This window comes from Desmodus rotundus, chromosome 12 (assembly GCF_022682495.2).
Source record: "Desmodus rotundus isolate HL8 chromosome 12, HLdesRot8A.1, whole genome shotgun sequence".
Taxonomy (NCBI): Eukaryota; Metazoa; Chordata; class Mammalia; order Chiroptera; family Phyllostomidae; genus Desmodus; species Desmodus rotundus.
In genome coordinates, this window is record NC_071398.1 from 98887394 (window position 1) to 98897574 (window position 10181).

Sequence of the window (10181 nt, forward strand, 5' to 3'; positions counted from 1 at the left end):
AACAGAGTTCCCACCTTGTTCACGGAGGCTGTGTCCTGAGGCAGTGGCACTGATGTGGGCAGAGAACAGTCCCCCAGGGTGCAGGCAGGCAGGCTTCTCACTCACTGATGCTCACACCCGCGTCCCCAACCCCATGCAACCTGGGTACAATTATCACCCCCCCCCCATTTTACAGACGAGTGGGCAGGCCAAGAAGCATGTCCAAACTCACACACCAGGAGGGAAATGGGGCCAGGACTTGCACCTGGGCTGTCGGGCTCGAAAGCTCAGCATCACACCCCAAGTCACACCGCCTCTCAAATTCTGCCTGGAAACAAGCACATTCGGCTGTTCGTGGCTGACGTGTGCTGTGTGGAAAAACACCATTGGAAACCCAGCGCGAAGGGCAAGGGCAAGGGCGGCGGGCTGACACTGCTGTCGGATGCTTGGGGAGGCTGGGGAAGGGCAGGTGCCAGGACGACTTCTGGCCTTCGATCCCCCGGACCTGATCGGCTCCACTTCTAGTAAAATCTCCTACCTAAAAGTAACTCCCACGTCCCCTCCCTCTCTGCTCTTCCTCGAAACTCCCCTATTCCCTGTGTCGTGTTTGCCGAGGCCTACTAGGGCCCCACCGGTAACTCCACGTCGTCCTGAGACGGCAGGTCCGCAGGCAAACGACCCCCTCGTCACCCAGACCCCACACGTGCATCTCTGGATCCTCATTGTCCCCCGAGCTGCTGTCTCTTATCACCCCCAGTCCTTTCCCAGGCACAGGGCCTGAGCTACACTTGGACAACCGATTTTTTTTTTAATCTGTGATGTTTTAACTTCATCATATTCATTTCAGCCTATTATTCCAGACCCCTAAATTTACTTTCAAATCTCTGCTTGCCGTTGTGGCCACTCAGTTCCTCTGAGCTTTGTCTCATCTGCTGGATAATAAAATGCTTCCTGTGTCAATTGAGTCGCAGGTAAAATTCTTGACTGGGACAAAGCCAAGGTCAAGGACAGAGAGGCTATCCCACAGACAGAGAAAGGGTCCCATTTGTTCCAGCGGGACTGGGTACATCTGACAACAGCATCCAGACGAATGTTATACACTCTCCACCAGAAGGCATGGAACACGCTTCCTCACCATCTGGCCGAAACAGCAATGCCCTGTACCCACAGCGCCCCCTGGCCCTGCCAAATAACTGCCCTTTGTGAAAAAGCAGAATGATACTCATTTCTTATATTCTCTTCCCATAGGAAGTGATCGCCGTGCCCATTTCAAAACACTCAGAAGCCCTAAGAAATGGGGTCCCTCCTGCAGCTCCCCGTGACTTCAGCATTTTCCGCAAAGGTTCTGAAATCACATCTACGTATTTCTCCAGCAGAGCTCGCCACGCCAGAGCCCTTCATGCGTCTCCATGCTCCCCTCCACAGAAAAGGAAACTTGCACCAGACCTTTCAAAACACACTGGGAAAGAAATAACTGTGAATAAATATAATAAGAGAACCACATGAGAAGATTCATTTTTTAATCTTGAATCAACTTCTCTACAGAGTAAGGATGTCTGGGTCCAAACGAGATTTCAAAACCTTTTCTAGTATGTTCAACAGTTTTTAGAAGCCTGCCCCACCCCAGACCTTTCCCCGACCAGGCATTCCTGTGGGTCTCAGGGGTAATATTCTTTCTCTTTCGCAGCGCCCCCTGCAGGCAGCACCCTGAGTGGCCGGGCCGTGAGGAGCCCGCACACCAGGCGCCATGCTCGGCCCCTCCCTGACCTGGCCCTGGTTGGTCTGGAGTCGCTCTGCAGCTTCAAGCCACCTCCGCACACCCTGCACCAGCTCACCCCTCCCTTCACGTGGTCTGTCTTCCAGGAACTCGTTGGAGGTGTCAAAGCAAAGAGATGATATGAATCTGAGCCAATGGCTGAAAATTTCCCCCCAAATTAGGCGGGGAAAGATGCCTCTGGCATGGAAGGAATAAAAGTGCAACTACCTGATTAAGATGCCCCCCCCCCCAGCCAACCCCCCTCCCGCCGGCATTATTCTGTAAGCACACCCTGAGAGCCAGGGACCAACCCTGGTTTCTCCCAGCCACTTGAGAGTTCTTGTGGGAAATGAAATGATACCTTTGGGAAAAAACAACAATAAAAAATGATAACACGGCGCTGGTGGGCATGTGGCAAAATGAACACACTCGTTTGTTTCCTAGTGCCAGACAGGCCGGTAGGATCGTTTCGGAGGGTTAATGCAAAGTCAGGGTCAATAAGAAATGCGTAATTTTGGGTCCATTCACCCACTCCAGGGAAGTGGCCCTGAAGGAACAAGGAGCAGAAAAAAGACAGGGGCACAGAAAGCCATTCACCGCAGCAAAAACATCACATCCTCGTGCCGCCACCCCAGGTACGTGTCCCACGTTCAGAATAGCCACCGAAAGCTAAATACACCCAACAGCCTGTAACAGCTTAATACACTTTGGTACCTGCACAAAATGAATGTTTACACAGAAATTAAAATTATAGCAGTCTCTACGAAGATGGGGAACATTGCACAGTATAAAATTAAATAAATGTACTCCATTTCACGATGTTCGAATTGCCTGCAACTGCCACACGCATAGAGATGAGGAAAATGAAATACTGAAATGAAAAGTGATGCAAAGGCAGAGGCCTGAAAGCAGTGGTTATAGTCCTAGCACATTCTCTGTGACCGTGGTGGACTTTCTCGGTTCCTTCAGAAGGAAAATACACCGCCTACCAAGGCAAGGGACTGTAAAGACCTGTGGGGTTGAATGTAAACGAGCAGGTTAAAAGCCACTTTGCGTGACCCCGGGAGCGTCAACCTGCCTGTCGGGGGTGGGAGCTGCCCCCGTGGGAGACACGTAAGCATCACCGAGAACTGCTGGAACTACATTCCTCCTTCTTCAAGCTTAAAGCTACTGGAGTTGACCTGCCCATCAAAATGGGTGCTGAGTATCTGCTTTGCCCCGGCTTATCATACTGTCTTGGAAAATGCATTCACGCTCTTTTCCCCACGTTGTCACCTGCCCGCTTGGGTTAGTTTTGCAAGTGCTTCCTCTCCCCTCCAGGTCCAGGAAGGAGCAGCCCTTTGCTCCACCAAGGCAGAGCAAAGGGCTGGGCAGGGGGGCCTGCGATCACGTGTCTCTCGGGATCATGGAGCTGGGCGAACCTACAGAGGCCCTGAGATGCCTTCTTCTTTTCCCCAAAACACGTGCAAAAAACATTTTTAAACAGGCAACAACCAGGCTTAAGTTAAATGTAGAGAGTGGCAGGTCTGGGGGGAAAAATACATACAGACCTTGGAGCTCAGGAAGAGTGTGGAAGGGGAAAGGGACTTCTTCCCGGCTCGGCCTAGCGCTGCTGGGAGGACCGGTAAGGGGGTGCTTGCGTGTCCCTGATCCTCGGGTAGAAGAGGAAGCCCCTTCTCCTGCCCAAGCGCTGAGGCGCTCCAGTTGAAGGCAGCAGCGATTCACCCGCGAACACCGCAGGGCCAGGTAACTCTCACGTCTTAGCAGCTCCTCTGACATCGGCCGGAGACTGGGCCCACCCGTTCCTGTTCGAGAGCCGCTGCCTGCAAAGTGCCGGGCATGTGACAGGTGCCATCTCCCTGTAACCTCGCAACAGCCCTGCAAATTAAGTATCATTATCCACCCGCCTCTGCAGACGAGGAGGGAAGGCTCGGCAAGCGTTGAAAATCCCGCCCAGTGTCTCAGCCACCGAGGGCCAGAGGCTCAAACTCGGTCTTCCCAGCTCCTGCTATGGGGGTGCCTTTTGCACTCCACCCTCCCCCCCCCACACACACACACCAAGATCCAGCAGAGGGGACATTGGGGGAAGAAGACCTGAGCCCTCGGCAGCACCCGGCCATTTGCTCAGACTCCCGAAATAAAAATCACGCCCCTCCGGCTTGTGCTCAAGTCTCACTTTTCCCGACTTCCTGCTCACTCTCACTGTGTCCTCCGGTGGTGGACACCATTTGAATGGCTTTCCATAAATCAGCTCCCCCTTCCTCAACAATGAGCATGCTAAGTTTGGTATTCAGGCGGGAAAAAATCACTAAAACTACGTGTCAAAATCAGGGAGCAGAGGAGACCGTCGGGGAAAATATGAGGGCAAATAACCACCAAGCAGCCCAATCCCAAACTTGGTGTCTGTCCATCTTAACCGAGCTCACCGCCTCTCCATCCCCGAGCACCATGAATATGTCATCTCCAGGACCTACGCGTGTTAACCTCGGACAGTTCACACCAGCCAACCCACGCTTGGACTTCGGCGCCCAAGCACCTGGAAGTAGACGCCTGTTCACCCGAGATCCACTCCCGTGCCAGGACTTCCTGCGGCCCTCACCGGGTTCCAGAACGCTGGCCACCATCCACCGGGCAGTATGCGCGGGCAGTATGCCCCCCCAACCTGGCTTTGGGGTAGGCCCACCATAAACCACCCGCAAGGCCTCTGGAGAGGAGGGCGTCCACTGCCCCCCACCCCCACGGCTCTGAGGCAGCAGCTGCCAACTGGCCACAGCTGGACCCCATCCGGTGCTGAAGTTTCTCCAGAACCAGGGCTCCAGGTGTCTGTCAAGTGAGGGTTCACCTGCTGGCCCCCAGGCCCCTCTGGGCCGACCCTCCGGGAAGTAAGCGCCCCTGAGGAGTTGCAATACGGAGATGCCAGTGTTCACCCAAGAGCCCGCCCTGAAGGCCGGGCCTCTGCAGACCTTGACCAGCTCCATTGGGATCCGCGGTGACCCCAACTCGGCAGCACGCGCAAGCGCAGTACTCATCCTGCCCGCGGGTCTGTGGAGTAGGCAGCAGCCTGGTCCCCAAACTGCCTCAGTCCCCGGGACGGAGGGAGCCCACGCCTGCATGTGGCTCCGAGGCGGCAGCTACAAAGGGGAACAGTGGGTTCCCCGTGGACTTGTGGCCTGAAAGGGGCTCCCAGGTGCCTAGAGCGGAGGACACCCGTCAGGGTCCCTGTCCGGGCCAGCAAGGCGATGGGTTCTCTCCCCGGCGCCTCCGTGGGCCCGTGCGCATGGGGTGGGTCCAGGCTGCGCACTGGGTGCTGCCTGGTCCCCTGAGAGCCGCTCCTGTGACCGCGCTTCGAGTCTCACACTGCGGGTCCCAGCCTCCTGGTCGCCGTCACCATTGCGCACTGCGCCGCATGCGCACACGCCCTGCGCACGCCACGGGGCCGCCAGGGGCTCGCGCCGCGGCCCATCCAGATGCCCCACGGGGCCATGCAGAGGAGGGAGCTCCGTCCCCTAAGGCCTCTCCCTCAGAGGCTGTGAATGGACCACCACCGGCTGCCACGTAGCCTTCATAGGCCACGGAACCCGGGGTTTCTCTAGCAACCAGGCCCCCAGGTGCATCCTATCGAAGCTGCTCAGACCAGCCCACGCAGTATCCCCCCAACCGCAGCCTTGCCTTCAGTGGCTACACGTACCTTTGGGTAGGTTAGGGCTTGGACGTCGGTAGGTCCCTTGTTCCCCCAAGAGCCCAAAACCGTGACCAACACTCCCACGACCCTTTGCGGGTTCAGTCCTGGCCCCCCTAAGCTGCGCGGAACCCATCGGTGGGCCTTGGGCAGCTGGGGGCCCCAGGCCCGGGGAACTGGGCCCGGGTGACCACCCGCATAGCGTCCAGCGTGCAGGGGCTCAGCTTCGTGCCCTCCTCTGGCCGACAGAAACCTGGGACAGCGCACGGCAATTCTCCAAACACGGAGAAAGTGCCAACTTTGAGCAAAGGTAGCAAACTACACAAATTTACCAGGAAATCCTTCCCATTGGAAGCAGAGAAATTAATTTAGCTGAGGTAATATGTGCAAACAGAGCTGTAGAATTTGAGCAGGGGCGTCATTACCAGCCCACTCTCGTTTGTTCATCAAGGAAGGCTTTCTGGGAAAGGAGGGGTCTCAGCCAACATGTATATAAACATCAGGAAGATGAGCCTAAAATGCACTCATGTGGGTTAAAGGGTCCACTGACCCTAGATGGCAAGGTTAGTCTCACTCCATCGCCCAGGCTCCGAAGAGAAGACACGGGGCACGTGTGCCTTGTCCCCATTCCACAGAAGTCACAGGGACACCTAGGAAGGTGAGGAAGTCAACAGCCACGCACGGCAAAATCAGGATTTCTTATTCCCTGTAAATTTACAGCTCTCCACTGCCCTTGAAAATCAGGGCTGCGGAGATGAGATGACGGAGAGAGAAAAACAAGAGGTGCTCGACAGGGCTCCCCCCACCCCCACCCCCGGTTTTGGCCTCCTCTCAGTGGCCTTTGTCAACTCCCGGCCTCCTTGCCGTCTCTGAGGCCACATACACAGCTCTCAAGCAAGCTGAAAACTGGCTTGCTTTCAAGGTGATCGCTTTTGCAAGTGTAACAGCTTCGGCTGAAACAGGCTGGCTTTTTAAAGGGCTTGGGCAGCGCGCTAACATGAAGAGGAGCAGAGTGTGCCGGCAGCGGGGTGGTGGGGTGGGCTCACTGAGACCTGGGGGGTCCTGGGGAGACTCGGCTGGGGTGTGCTGGACCCCAGCAGAGCGCTGTTGTTTTTACAGCCTCCCCTGTGGCCCACGGGCCCTTTCCCTGCCCCTGCGGTGCAGCGTGCATGCCTCCGACATCGAACCGTCAGCTCCGAAGCGTCGGGACCAAACGGCATTTCGTTCTCAGAGGTGTTTCTTAAACGATGGCTCGCCTGGGGTGGGGGTTGTGTATTTGTTTTGTTTGCCTGTTCTATCCAGAAAGCAGCTTTCGTCCTGGTGACGTCTCAGTTATCGCCATGGCTGTCGTGAAAGCCGCCAGGCTTGCATGGATAGCTCTTTCTGCAAAAGAAAAATCTGCAGAATCACTTCTTTTTTTAAGTTCTGCGTCAGAAGATGCTCTGCCAGGATGCAGTGGGGAGGTGGGTGAACTAGCGCTTTGCTGCCACCTAGCGGCGGCCTACGGGATTGATGCGGCTGAGAAGCCAACTTTCCCACTGGGTGGTCCATAGCCGCAGACTTGCAGGCTCCGGACTGGGGACAGTCCCTGGGTCACACGGTGGGCTCTGAACCTTAAGCTACTAGACTCTGATTTAAGTAGGCCCGGCACACACACCCACAGGCCGGCGCCTGCCCTCACTCCCTTCCACCTCCAGGTCTTCCCAGTGTGATGTTCTCCAGGCTCTTCAATCCCCCAGAGCTCTTAGCACTGATGCCACACTTTTGAGAGAGGAATGGGGATTTCAAATCGATGCACCGAAATCTCCAGGAGATGCAAACCACCAAGGTGTGGCCTGCATGACTTTCCACAAGGCAGGGCTGGGGGAGGAACCTTTGAAGCAGCTACAAAACACACGCTCTGGAGAAACGCTGAAGCTCATTTATCTGAAACCAGGTCTGACGGTGGTTGTTTGCGGCCCCAGGGCCAATTCAAAGCCCCAGCTGCAGCTGGTGTGCATTCTGTGTGCCCCAGACTGGGAACATGCCCAGGAGACTTCTTCAACCCTTCACCAACAAGGCTGTGAACTTGTTCATCGGAAGGGTCGGGGCTGGAGAGTTTAATTGGATTTTCTGGTTCACGGAGACATTCCGGAGGAAATTGTCTCTCTTACCCAGGAACGTGGTTTCTGGTCATCACAAGAGAACAGTTGGAAGGTAGGCTGGATAGCATGTTGAGCCCCATTCTGGAATGTTTTAACAGTGGGCAGAGGAACTTGGCCCTCATACTCTCATTGGCGACAGTGGGCCACCAGAAGTTTCTGAGCAGAGGGGTGACACTGTGCAGACAGGACTTCCTGGAAGTGGTGCTGACAATTGGGGGTGGCCCAGGAAGCAGGGAGGTAGTCACAGGGGCCTGACCCAGAGCCATGGGGTGAGGCAGCTCCGTGGGGCTCTCACACCGTAGTGCTGGAAATAACATGAGAATATGCTGTAAAGGCCACAGCACAAAACACACAAGTCATGAGTCTTAGTGCTATTAACAGGAGTCAAGGAAAGGGCAGGGAAAGAATGTCGGTTAACCAGTGTTTGCTGTTTAATCAAGCAGCCCACCAAGAATTTGGATGGGAGCAGGGGGGTTGGGGTGGGTGTTTAAACTAATGACTAAAGTGAGGTTTGGAAATTAATTTCTAAAATTCTCCCATTCCCCCCTTTTGCATGGAAAATCCAGTCGTCCTCATGAGAACCAATGGGGAACATTTTGAGGGGTGGAGAGACCCACAGAAAGGGATAGGATGCGAAGGAGAAGACTCTCCCGTAAACAACCGTGAGTCTGTCCTTAGGGGCCCTCAGACTTTACATTCACCACACTTGCTGTGTTGCCATCCCTCCGAACTTCATTTGTCCCCCGCTCTTGACTTTGGAGAGCCCCTGGCTGCATCACACGGTGACCCGCAGCTCAGCTGAAATAATAAGAGACAGTGCCCAGCCAGGATTGAGGGGAACAGCACTGAACCCCTAAACCAAGCATGTTATGGGGGCCACATCTTTTGAAAGGACTTTCAGGGTTCGTACGGGATAAACTGGAGGCAAGGGAGAGGAAATTTTATTTGCTTTCGTGTTTGGGTGGAAACGAGCATGGAAGCGTACCCCAAAGCGGGCTCAGGACCGAGGAGCACTTTCCCATCCTGCATCTCCCTAAGTGCATCGCTCTGAAATATTTATGCTTGGTGCCTTGCGGATACTCGGAATCAAATACATGCTAACCTCTGACATTATTAATTTATCTAGCTCGATGGCCACCTACCTTCAGGAATCCCAGGGGGTCTTTAAACAACAAATAACTTTTTAAAAAATATATCAAGATAAAACAAGTCAGCAGGAATGAATGGACACAATAAAGCAGGAGGTCAAAATAGAGGAAAAAGAATTCAGAAACAGTCGTGGAGCCTCTGCTGTGTCACGGGTATTTGGGTCAGTTTCTAGAAAGACAAAAATGGAGGCAAGGCAGCCACGTTTCTGGGGAGCCTCACCCAGGGAGGGAGAAAGATGCCTGAGGAAACAAAACAGAGGCAGTTGTAGAAACCTCGACCTTCATTGTCAATAAAAAAGGAGCTTGGGAAAGCCCCCCCCCCCAGGAAGAATTACCCAGGAGAGGTTCTCCATCTTTGTCTGGGGGGAGAAAACTTCTCCTAAAGGAAAAGTTTTACTTTGAACTGGGACGCATGATTATTTAGGGTTGGTTGAAATTTGGGGAACAACAGGACCCCAAGTTGAGCAGTTAGCATTAAAATTGGACCTGAACTGACATAGCAAATGGGGTTTTTTTCCCCTCCAAAAAATGGCTACAAGGCCATTGCTCCTCTTACAGTGTGACTTTGGCACACCTGCTCTCCAAGGTGAAGCCTGCATTCCCCACAACGGTGGGGACCAGAGAGCAGGGTACAGGAGGGAGTTTCTGTTACAGAGCTGGCCCTCCCTGCCTGGCCAAGCCACTGAAGGGGCCCCACCTCTTCAGCCACCTGCTAACAACTAATGGGTCCTGGGCGATTTCCTTACCACGGGGCACAGCCTGGGGTGTGAGCTGGGATGAAGCCTACATCTCTCCTTGGGAGTGCTCTGAGCCCGCAGGACTCCCAGCTCCAGCTCTGGGCCTTGCTCCGAGCCTCCAGTATGGCAGCAACTTCAAGAGGAGAAAACCTTAAGCTCACAGACAGTGTCTCTAGGTCTCAGACCGCATCAAGCCGTTGGCAGAGAGACGCTCAACAGAGCTGGACAGACGGACAAGGTTGTCTGTCATGAAACAAGCAGCTGCTTTAACTGCACCCAACACTTCTGCACCGCCTTGTGCTAGGCAACAGAGCCCCCTACAGGACGCTGGGAAGACTGCAGGCGTGGGAAGTCAAGCCCCCAGGGAGCATGGGTGGGGCTCAGCTTTCACTCCTCTGCTCCTCTCTGCCCCATCCCTAGGGAGTGCCGATGTTCCTCTGCCCCAGGAACATCGTCACTCCCCAGGCGGGCAGAACAGCAGGACCCGGTGCTCTCCCCGCCCCCCCTCGGCCCACAGCAGGGGTTCCTTCCTTGGTGCGGGTCCAGGAAGCCCCTTCATCCCAGGGCAGCCACTGCGGTCACTGTGGGTGCCTGCCACTTCTGGATCCCAAGGGCCCACGGAACCCTCTGGGGCAGGAAGGTGTGGGGCAGGGGCAAACATCTACTAGCCTTTGAATACCTTTGATGGAGACTTTTGTCTTAATAGCTGAAGCATTTCCACTCTGCTCGGATTACCAC